Here is a 10,887-nt window from a genome sequence, read left to right as displayed (position 1 = left end):
GGTACCAGGCTAGTGGGCGTTGCCTTGTTATTTGTAAGTTAACAGGAAAAGCCTCTACCGGTGGGGTTTGGGGGTCCTGAGGCCATTGAGGCTGGAAATTTTGAGGCTGGCAACTCCCATTATCTCTAAGGTTACACAGCTGCTCTGTGGCGGTAGGGCATGGTGCCACTGGCGGTGGCTGGTGGCAGCAGCTGAGGTGAAGGGGGAGGGGGATTTATCTGAGGATTTTTGGGAGCTTTTGAAATCTGGGCGTTAATATCTGGGCTTGTTAAATCAGCAGGAGGGGGGTAAAGATTAATTTTGCTGATGAGTAGGTTTTGTCTGACTTCTGTTGAATCTGCTACTGGGCAATTTTTAGGGTCTTTTTTATCGTTTAAACCTTCCCCTTTATTATTTTATGGCACTTGTAAGCTTTCCTCCATCTTAGGTTGGTTTCCTAAGCATTGTTGGATGGCTGCTATTATGGGGAAAAAGGAAAGGGGAAAATTATGTCTTTCCTGGATTTCTTTTTTATGAGCCAGATATGTAATGTTAGTCCAGACCTCTGGATCAGAAATGTCTGCTGATAGGATCCAGGGTGCAAATTGATATAATTTGTTCCAAAATTTTGAGCTTTCTTTTTTGGAAATCTTAAGTCCTCTAGATTCAAGCAGGGCTTTAAGGGAATGAATTTGGAGTTTTTTCTGGTGTGATGTGGAATTTCCCATTATAAAAGGAAGCGTTTTGCAGCAGTCTGACACTAAGGGGTTGGAGCGCCCTGACAAGTTACAAGCCTCTAGACTGCAGAAAAAAAGTGACGGTTTTAAATCTTTTGTTCTGGCCGGGAGCCACCTTGAATTTTCAAGTGCTCCATAGGGCTAGTTAATTTAAATTCTCACTCAACTGGTTTTAGCTGTGGCTTGAATGCCCTGGGGGGCAGGATAACAAAAGCGATTAGGGAAGTTTGCCTTAGAAGCTGACTCCAAGGCTTACGTGAAGATTTCTTAGAACTTTTGGGACTTTTCTAGCAGTGTTGAGATAGAAAAAGTGGGGTGAAGTGATGGTTTCCAAGAAAACGTGCCTGAGATCGAGATCTCAGGGGATTTTGCTTGGCTCCCAGCACAGGCCTTCCTGCAGATTTAAGAAACTGGCGGCTGTCCTAATGACTCTTAAGTGGCCCCTGCGTCACCAGGTTTTTATATTAGAAAGATGTTTAGATAGAAGGTCTTTTATCTACACCTGTGCAGGCAGTCGGAGGTCGTTAGGGGGCAGAGAGACCTTCAGCTAACGTCAGGGAGTGGCCCTGACTAGGAAGCTTCAGTTGCCTCTCTGTCTTTAACGCCCTCACACGAAGACTCTAGACCGGAAACAAAAGGAGGAAATTAGAAGAGATTTGCCAGGCCCCAAGGGTGGGGTGGCTTGGGGGCGCAGCTATCTTTTTATTCTCCGGATGGGAGATGAAAGAGAGATTTGCCAGGCCCCACGAGTGGAGAGGCTTGGGGGCACAGCTGCCTTTTTAGTCTCCTGATGGGAGATGAAGGAAAAAAAGATTTGCGTTGCTCTCCTGGTGGGAGAGATACTCACGGATCCTGCGTTTCCGGGGGCACCAGCTTGCTGGCTGGCGCGGAGTTCAGAGGCTCTCACGTTGGGCGCCAGATATGGGCGTGCGGGTTTCGCAGAGCACCAGCTGCTGGGCGTGGCGCCGGTCTCCCACACGTCGCTGGAGTGTGGCAGGTCCCGCGGGCCGCGTCTGCTGTTCGGGTCCCTGGCTCTCCACCACTGTGCGCGGGTTTCACGCACCGCGTTGCTGAGGGTCTCTGCTACCGGGGCTGGTGGCTCTAGGACCGCTGTCAGCTGCCCGGTCGGGTTCCGTTTCAATTTCCACCATGCACTCCCTCTAAGTTCGAGACCCATTGGCCACCAGGTTACGAGGGGAGGTGCAAGAAACGGCGAAAGCAGGGTCTCCGTGAGTCGTGGTTTACGAAGAGATAGCCCTCTCCAGGAAGACTGGATCGTAGGCAGTAAGACACAGAACTCAGCTCAGTCAGATTCAGTGGTACCGCTCCTTTATTCAGTGATTCAGCTCCGATTAATTAGGGGAAACCAGGATATTTTATACTGCGGGGGCAGTGGCAAAAGCCTTAATGGATAGGTGCTTTTAGGATGCCTCATTTACATGTGGTGGTGGGCTCCTGCCAGGCTGCCAGACATTGTTTGATTATCACACAGGAAAACCTTGCAGTTCCTATGCCAGAGGCCATGTTTTTGGTAGGGCATCTATGGCGGCCACTTCAAAAGGTAAGTCAGGAAGAGAGGTAGGAGGCCCCCTGCTGAAAAGAGGAGTCTTTCCATCAGGCGCCAAGCTCCTTAGAGCTATCCGGACATGGAAGACTGCGACCCTCACAGCAGGATTCCCCAACACTCTCTGCTGGTCTGAGATTTTTTTTCCTGCCTTTTAATTAATTGGATGAGAAAATGAACCCAACCCCAAGACTGTGACCATCAAAGATTCCTAAACTGATAGCATGGCCACAACACTACTCTGTGTGTACTGACTTCTCAATACCATGTCTGGGAGATTTATATTCATATACTATACACATACACTGCTGTGTGTGGCAATATTCTTTTTTGTTGGTTGGTTGGGGTTTTTGTTGTTGTTGCTGTTGCTGTTATTTTGGTTTTTTGAGACAGGGTCTCACTATGTATCCCTGGCTGGCCAAGGACTCACAGATACCTGCCCACCTTTGCCTCCTGAGTGCTGGATTTAAAGGCATGTGCCATCATGCCTGGCCCTGTCTGGCAATATTCTTTCCCATTTTTTGCTGAATATTAATGTGACTCACATCCATTTATATTAGTTAATTTTATCACTGTGACAAAATACTTGATAAACACTTAAAGGGAAAAAGTACTTATTTCAGCTCAGAGACTTGGCTCTATTGTTTCCCAGCCTGTGATGAGGCAGAATATCATGGTAATGGGAGTGTGTGGAAGAGGACTTGGTTTACCTCATGGTGGACAGAAAGCCAGGGGTGGGGAGACTGGAACAAGAGAAAGCCCCCAGGGGCAGGCCCCTGGTGACCTACATCTTCTAGCTAGGCCTGACCAGCTGTATATGAGATGTTCAATCTATGAGTGCTATAGGGGTGGGGGAGACACTTTGCATTTCATAATCCAAATCATAACACCATTTTACTGTGGATAGTCATTTGGGATTGTATCCGGTTTGGACCTATTGTGTGTTGGTAGATACATTTTACATTTGTCTTAGTGGACATGAATTCTTTTGTCATGAGCATGCCAAGGGTGGAATTCCTGGACCTGTGTTAGGCTTGAATAGGTACTGCCAGTTTTCCAGCAGAGTTATATCAACTGCCTTACTTTACTTGAGCTGTTATCACAAAGTACCTTAGACTGTACAATCTATAAACACACACTTATTTCTGACATTGGTGAAGGTTGGGAAACCAAGATCAAGGCACCAGCAAATTCTGCTTGCTCTGCACAGTAAAGACTTAACACCTTCTTTCTGTTACCTCACAGGGTGGTAGAAAGCCATAAGGGCTTCTTCAGGCTTTTTTTAAATTTTTTTATTTTTTTGTCTTTTTGAGACAGGGTCTCCCTGTAGCCCCAGCTGTCCTGGAACTCACTATGTAGACCAGGCTGGCCTTGAACTCACAGAGATCCACCTGCCTCTGCCTCCCATGTGCTGGGATTAAAGGCATGCACCACTACACCTGGCTTTTTTCCTTTTTTTAAAATTACGTGAGTGTAGAGATCAAAGTACCACTTTCATGTGATGGTTCTCTCTACCGTGTGAATCCTTGGGGTTGAACTCAGGTCCTCAGATTTGGTGGCAAGTCCCAGCCTTTAAGCTTCTTTATAAGAGGATGACTTCAACTCAAGAGTATGGAATCCCCATGACCTAATCACATCCCAAAGTCCCACCTGCTAATACCATGACCTTGGGGCTAGACTTCAGTAAATAATAATATACTATACTATATATATACTATATATATAATATACTAAGACTCTCCCAAAATTTATGAGTGCTTCATATTTTCATTCACATTTGATCTTATTCTCTTATAAGCCCTCTCCTAGATTTAGTTACTGTGTTATCTTTCTCACTGCTGTGACAAGATACCTCACAAAAGCAACTTAAGGAAAGACTGGTTTATTCTGGCTCACAGTTTGTGGGGACAGTCCATCATGGCACAGGTGGCAAGAGTATGAGGCCACTAGCTACACTGCATCCTCAGGAATAAAGAAATGAATGCTGGGGCTGGAGAGATGGCTCAGTGGTTAAGAGCAGAGGACCTTGATTCGGTTCCCATCACCTACAGGGTGGCCAACAATCATCTGTAACTCCAGTTCGAGAGAATCTGATGCCCTCTTCTGACCTCAGTGGGCATTGCATGTGCACAAGGTGTACTTACATACATGCAGGCAAAACACTACTATACATAAAATAAAAATAAATCTGAGCCTGGCATGATGATGCACACTGTTAATCCCAGCATTCAGGAAGTGGAGGCAGTTGGATCTCTGAGATTGAGACCAGCCTGGTCTACTTAGTGAGTTCTAGGCCAGCTGGTGCTACAGGGAGCCTTGTCTCAAAAAGACCAATAAAATAAAATAAAATAAAATAAAATAAATTTTTAAAGAGATAATGTTGGTGCTCAGCTCACTTTCTCATTTTATTTACTCTAGGACTCTAGCCCATGGGACAATGCCACCATATTTAGGGTGGGTCTTCCTTGTTCAGTTAAGCCTTTCAAAAAAAACTATTTTTATGTATGCATGTGCTTGCATGAATTTACATGTACCATGTGTTTTGGGAGCCCATTGAGACCAGAAGAGGGCACTGGATGTTCTGGAACTGGAATTACAGACACCTGTGAGGTGCCACATAGGTGCTGGCAATAGCAACAAGCACTTTTATTTTTTTTGGTCTTTTTGAGACAGGGTCTTCCTTTAATCCCAACTGGCCTGGGAACTCACTATGTAGATCAGGCTGGCCTCAAACTCTCAGAGATCCACCTGCCTCTAGCCCTCCCAAGTGCTGAGAGTAAAGGCGTGTACCATCATGCCCAGCACAACAACCACTCCTAACCATTGAGTCATTTTTCCAGCACCGCCCCCCGAGTCAAATCTTTTTTGAAACACCTTCCAAGACACACCCTGAAGTATGTTCCATGGTGATTCTAAATCCAAGTTATAAATTTTTGAGACAGAGCCTTGGCCTTGACCTTGCAGCAATTCTGCTTTAGCCTCCCAAGTGATGGGATGATTGGCATGCACTACCATGCCCAGCTTAGTTATTATAATTATTAAGGGTATATAACCTATCAAGACAAGCTCTCATTGCCCCCATCCCCCAGCAATCTCCTTTAGCTCTTATTGCATTAGAGTCAGTAGGTGGTAGGAGAGGACGACTCTTAGGGCTGGGTCTTTGCTTTATTTTTCAGTGTCACCAAGACCCATTCCAATGCTCTGGACACAGTGGGTAGTGTTTCTTTTTTTTTGGTCTTTTTGAGACAGGGTCTCCCTGTAGCCTCACAGAGATCCGCCTGCCTCTGCCTCCTGAGTGCTGGGATTAAAGGTGTGCACCACCACCATTATCTCTTTAAAATCAGTGTTTTATGGGCTGGAGAGATGACTCAGCAGTTAAGAACACTGGTTGTTCTTGCAGAAGACCCAGATTTGAATCCCAGCACCCACATGGCAGCTAACAACTGTCCATAACTCCAGTTCCAGGGGATCTGATGGCCTCTTCTGTCCTCTGTGAGCATTGCACAACACGAGTGCACTTACCTACATGCAGGCAATACACACATACACATAAAATAAAAATGATAATTTAAAAAAAATCAGTGTTTTATTTAATGACATAAAGGAATATGAAAACTAGTGCTTGGCGTGGTGGCGCATGCCTTATTATCAGCTCTTGGGAGGCAGAGGCAGGAGGATCTCTGTGAGTTCGAGGCCAGCCTGGTCTGGTCTACATAGCAAGTTCCGGGACAGCTGGGGCTACAGGGAGACCTTGTCTCAAAAAAAAGAAAAAAGAATATGAAAGCTTATTGGTCTACATCCATACTGTGATACACCATTGTGTATGACCATTGTGATTCACTGAATACACCATTGTGTCTTCCTCACCTTAGACCTTGAACCTGGCACAAGGGACTCTAATAAGTAATGGCTGCCAAACCAAATGACTTCCTGAAGACTATTTTTTTTTGTCTTTTTTTTTTTTTTTTTTTTTTTTTTTGAGTGAGGGTCTCCAGTAGCCCCAGCTGGCCTGGAACTCACTATGTAGACCAGGCTGGCCTTGAACTCAGAGAGAGCCAACTCCCTCTGCCTCCCAAGTGCTAGGATTAAAAGCATGCACCACCATGCCTGGCTCTGAAGACTAGTATTATAGTTCATGGCCCCCGCCTCACCGTACCCATCTATACGGGCTCTGAGCCTGGGCCGATTAGTCATATGACTAATGATAATCCCTGAGGCCGTATTAATTATAGTTTCCTTACTATTAGAGATGATAGATCTTGGCATACTGGGAAGGGATATTATATGAAAATCTTGCTTTGAATGGGGTCCCTAGCTCCAGACACCAGGTCATCAGCATAAAAAACATCTGGGTCTGGTCCCGGCTCGCCCCCATCTTGCAAACCAACTGTAAATGTCTCTTTCATAAGGTCAATGTTAGGATTAAATGAGCTAATATATGTTAAGTGCTGGGCACAGAGGCTGACACATGGACAGGGTATAAGGTTCATGGAGGCACTTACCATATTGCTGTGGTTGTTAGCAGTAGCAGCAGAGTGAGGAATGCTCACTTTCATTGCCCTCCTGAGAGTCTTTATTGGAAGCTCAACATTTGAAGCTCACATAGAGTTAACATATGATAAGTGCTCAAGTAGTGTAAAACACATAGGAATTTTCCCATCATTACAGTAAGAAAACAGCAGAGTGCCCAAGGCCATGGTCACTGGCCCAGTAACAGACCTCCTTTGATGTATGCAGCATCATAAAGGCAAACAACCTGTCCCAGCATTCCAGAGACATCATCATGGAAGCAGACTACCCCTTCCTCAAGCCTCCACATCAACAAAGTCAGAAGTCCGTTAACTCTTAGTGAGCCAAGTGCCAGGGACAAGGAGGGAGGGGGTCACTACACAGCATGGCAATTTCTGCTGGCTGGAAGGGTTCCCAGAGTCTGAAATGGTATGATCGGATACATACCCCTGGTGAAATGGAGCATACCCATCATGGGTCATCACCTCTTAGGGACAGGAGCAATAGCTGGCACCTCCAAGGTACTTTACAAGGGAGGGACTCCTGGCAACACCTCCTCCAATGCTGTTGGATTTCAAAGAGGCTCAAGGGCAAGGACATTGCCCACAGAGACCAAGGAACCTTAAGAGGTAGACACCTCATTGCTTAATGTTGCCATGGGTGAAAACTATGCTCCCAACCCTTATCTGCCGCCAATCTTTTGGAAACCACCACACACTAACTTATACACAGAACCTGTACATGAGAAAGGGGAAAGTAGGAATGAACAAGATGGCCAAAATTTTCGGTGATAGGCACATGGCAGTTTGTTATTCTAGTCTTGCATGACTAAAGTTTTAGGATGAAGGGAAGTCATCTAGGGATCTGCCAAGTTTATTCCATGGGATGAACAAAGTATTGCATGTCCAAGAAAAAGAAAACCAAAGCTCAGAAAAAGTGAAAGCAGGAAGAGTGGGGGAGCCAAAAGCATGGCCTGATGTGACATGTGAGCCTACCAGGAAATGGGGAGGAAATCCCCGCTGCAAAAGCTGCCAGAGTAATAAAGTTGACAGGTGGGAGGGGCAAGGGAGAGATGGCTAGGAAACTGCCCTAGTGGCTTGAAAGCTGTTACCTTGGCAACCATGGGGGGGCACTACCATGAGAACTGTAGGAGTGGCTAGGTGCCTTACTGCTGGAACCAGGAGAGCCACTTGTGAGCTGCAAGAAGAGTAAAAAAGGCAAACTATTGTAGCAGATTAACAGTTCCATTGGACTGGGAGGAGGAGGGTCCAGAGTTGGGTGTCCTATGCCTCTTTCTGCCCCCCCCCCCCGCTTCCCACCCATGCCATTATGGACTTCCCCTCTGGAACTAAGCCAAAATAAACTCTTCCTTCTACAAATTGGTTTGATCATAGCTTTTTTTTTTTTTTTTGGTCTTTTTGAGACAGGGTCTTCCTGTAGCCCCAGCTGGCCTGGAACTCACTATGTAGACCAGGCTGGCCTTGAACTCAGAGATCCACTGTCTCTGCCTCCCAAGTGCTGATCATAGTATTTTATCACAGCAACAGAAAAGTAACTAATACACTGGGCATAGTGGAGCATACCTGTAGTCCTAGCACTTCAAGGTCACCTTTGGCAACACAGGGAGTTCAAGGTCAGCCTGAACTGCATGAGACCCTATCTCAGTAAGACAAAACAACAACAAAAAGGCAGTAATAATTTGAGGCCGTGGGGAAGGGGGTAAAGGGTGTCTTCTCTTAAAGAAGTCCCATAAATCTGAGGGTACCTAGTAAGGGAAATGAGGTGAAGGGGTGGCACTGTTGGTTCTAACTTTAGTCACAACAGAACCCATAGGGATTAGCTAAGGGGACAGAAGCAGTGAGAGCTCTTGGGCTTTGGAGGATGCTTCACTAAAGAAGGTGGGCAGGGCTTTGGTGCAAGTGGGTCTGTTCCCAGGTGTTTAAGAACACTAGTCCTAGCCGGGTGTGGTGGCCAACGCCTTTAATCCCAGCACATGGGAGGCAGAGGCAGGAGGATCTCTGAGTTCAAGGCCAGCCTGGTCTAAATAGTGAGTTCCAAGACAGCTGGGACTACAGGGAGACCCTGTCTGAAAAAAAAAAAAAAAAGAAAAAGAAGACACTGGTCCTTCTAGACCACCCAATGTTCATCCTAAGAAAAACTGTTTCAAGTACCTAAGGAACTGGGCCAGACCTCCTCTGTTGGGAGATGCTCCTTCCCTTTCTTGTGTTCTGGTCTCCACCTTTTCTTTACAAGGCCATGGCTGTAAGGGTGACCTGCCTCAGCTCTTTTCTCCTACTGCATTTGAAAGCCATATCCAAATGCAGGACTTCTGAGACCTGATACTAGTCAAATTCCACCTAATTTTTTTTTTAACTTTATGTGCCTGAGTGTATACATATGTACTAAATGTATGCAGGAGACTACAGAGGTCAGAAGAGGACATTGGATCCCCTGGAACTAGAGTTCCTTATGGTTGTGAGCCTCCATGCGGGTGCTGGGAACTGAACCCACATTCTTAATCACTGGGCTCTGTAGGCCCTCCAATCTCTTCTTGAAAATAGTATCCAAGGGAGCTGGAAAGATGGCTCAGTGGTTAAAAGCACTGGCTGCTCTTGCAAAGGACTGGGATTGGAGTCCCAGCACCCACATAGCAGCTAACAACCATGCATAACTCCAGTTCCAGGTATCCAACACCCTCTTCTGACCTCTTCAGGCACCTACTTACATGCAGGCAACACACTCATACACGTAAAATAAAGGGGCTGGAGAGATGGCTCAGCAATTAAGAGCACTGACTGCTCTTGCAGAGGACCCGGGTATGATTCCCAGCACCCACATGGCAGCTAAGGGCCGTTGTTAATTCCAGTTCCAGGGGAATCCAAAGCCCTCTCCTGACCTACATGGCATTGCATGACATGGGTGCACTCACATACATGCAGACAATACACTCATACACATGAAATAAAAATAATAAATTTTTTTTTTGGTCTTTCTTCAGGCAGGGTCTCCCTGTAGCCCCAGCTGTCCTGGAACTATGTAGACCAGGCTGGCCTCGAATTCACAAAGATCCGCCTGCCTCTGCCTCCCAAGGGCTGGGATTAAAGGCGTGCACCACCACACCCGGCATATTTTTATAAAAAATAAAATATTAAAAAAATAGTATCCACAGTCAGGCGTGAGTTTGAGGCCAGTCTGGTCTACAGAATGAGTTCCAGGACAGCTGGGGCTACAGGGAGACCCCGTCTCAAAAAGACAAAAAAAAAAAAAAAAAAAAAAGTATCCATGAGCCCAGGCATGGGGCACACACCTTTAATCCCAGTACTTGGGAGGCAGGGGCAGGCAGAACTTTGTGAGTTTGAGATCAGCCTGGTCTACAAAAAAAAAAGAAAAAAAAAGAAAAAAAAAAGAAAATAGCATCTGAGAGGCCTCCAAAATTGGTACCAGCTGGAATGAGGCTATTACTAAATGCAGGTTTGGTCAGTAGAATTTTGAAAATTGCAGGGAAGGCCTGAGATACTGTCTAGTGACCAGTTTCCGTGCCTGAAATCTCACTGAGTAATACTCTGTAGGACTACACACTGTATTACTGAGGTTTTTTTCAAAGCTGCTCTGGAAGAGTAACCCACTAAAACTAGCACCACACACAACTGTTCACTGGCATGGCCAGCACGGCACCTGGGAGGGTGAGGAGACCATGGGTGGGTTAGCAGGAAGGATGATGGAAGTGGTACAAGCAGCCTGGGGACAGACCACATCTGGATTCATGATACAGGCTGTCTGGAGCATGATGTTCAGAGAGGTCATGAGGTCACTTCTCCTACGGTGGAGGGAAATTTCCCTAGAGGCTGACAGGTCAGTAATGAGCCTTAGCAACCCCATCACCAATGTTTACAAAGTTCTTGTTTCCTATAGAGCCCAGAAATGGAATTGGCTCTATGCCTACCCTTTGTCCAGCAAAGGACACCTGTAAAGAACCTGTAAAGAACCCACGAGGATACCCTCAATATACCTCACTGTATTTCTGGTGTAAATAGAGCTAGACCTCCTGCCCTTGGAGGTAGGGAGAACATGCTAGTACCCATCTTGCACCGCTGTCCA

The sequence above is a fragment of the Nannospalax galili genome, unplaced genomic scaffold (assembly GCF_000622305.1).
Source record: "Nannospalax galili isolate Female #2095 unplaced genomic scaffold, S.galili_v1.0 scaffold282, whole genome shotgun sequence".
NCBI classification, from domain to species: Eukaryota; Metazoa; Chordata; class Mammalia; order Rodentia; family Spalacidae; genus Nannospalax; species Nannospalax galili.
Note: the sequence above shows the minus strand (reverse complement) of the source record.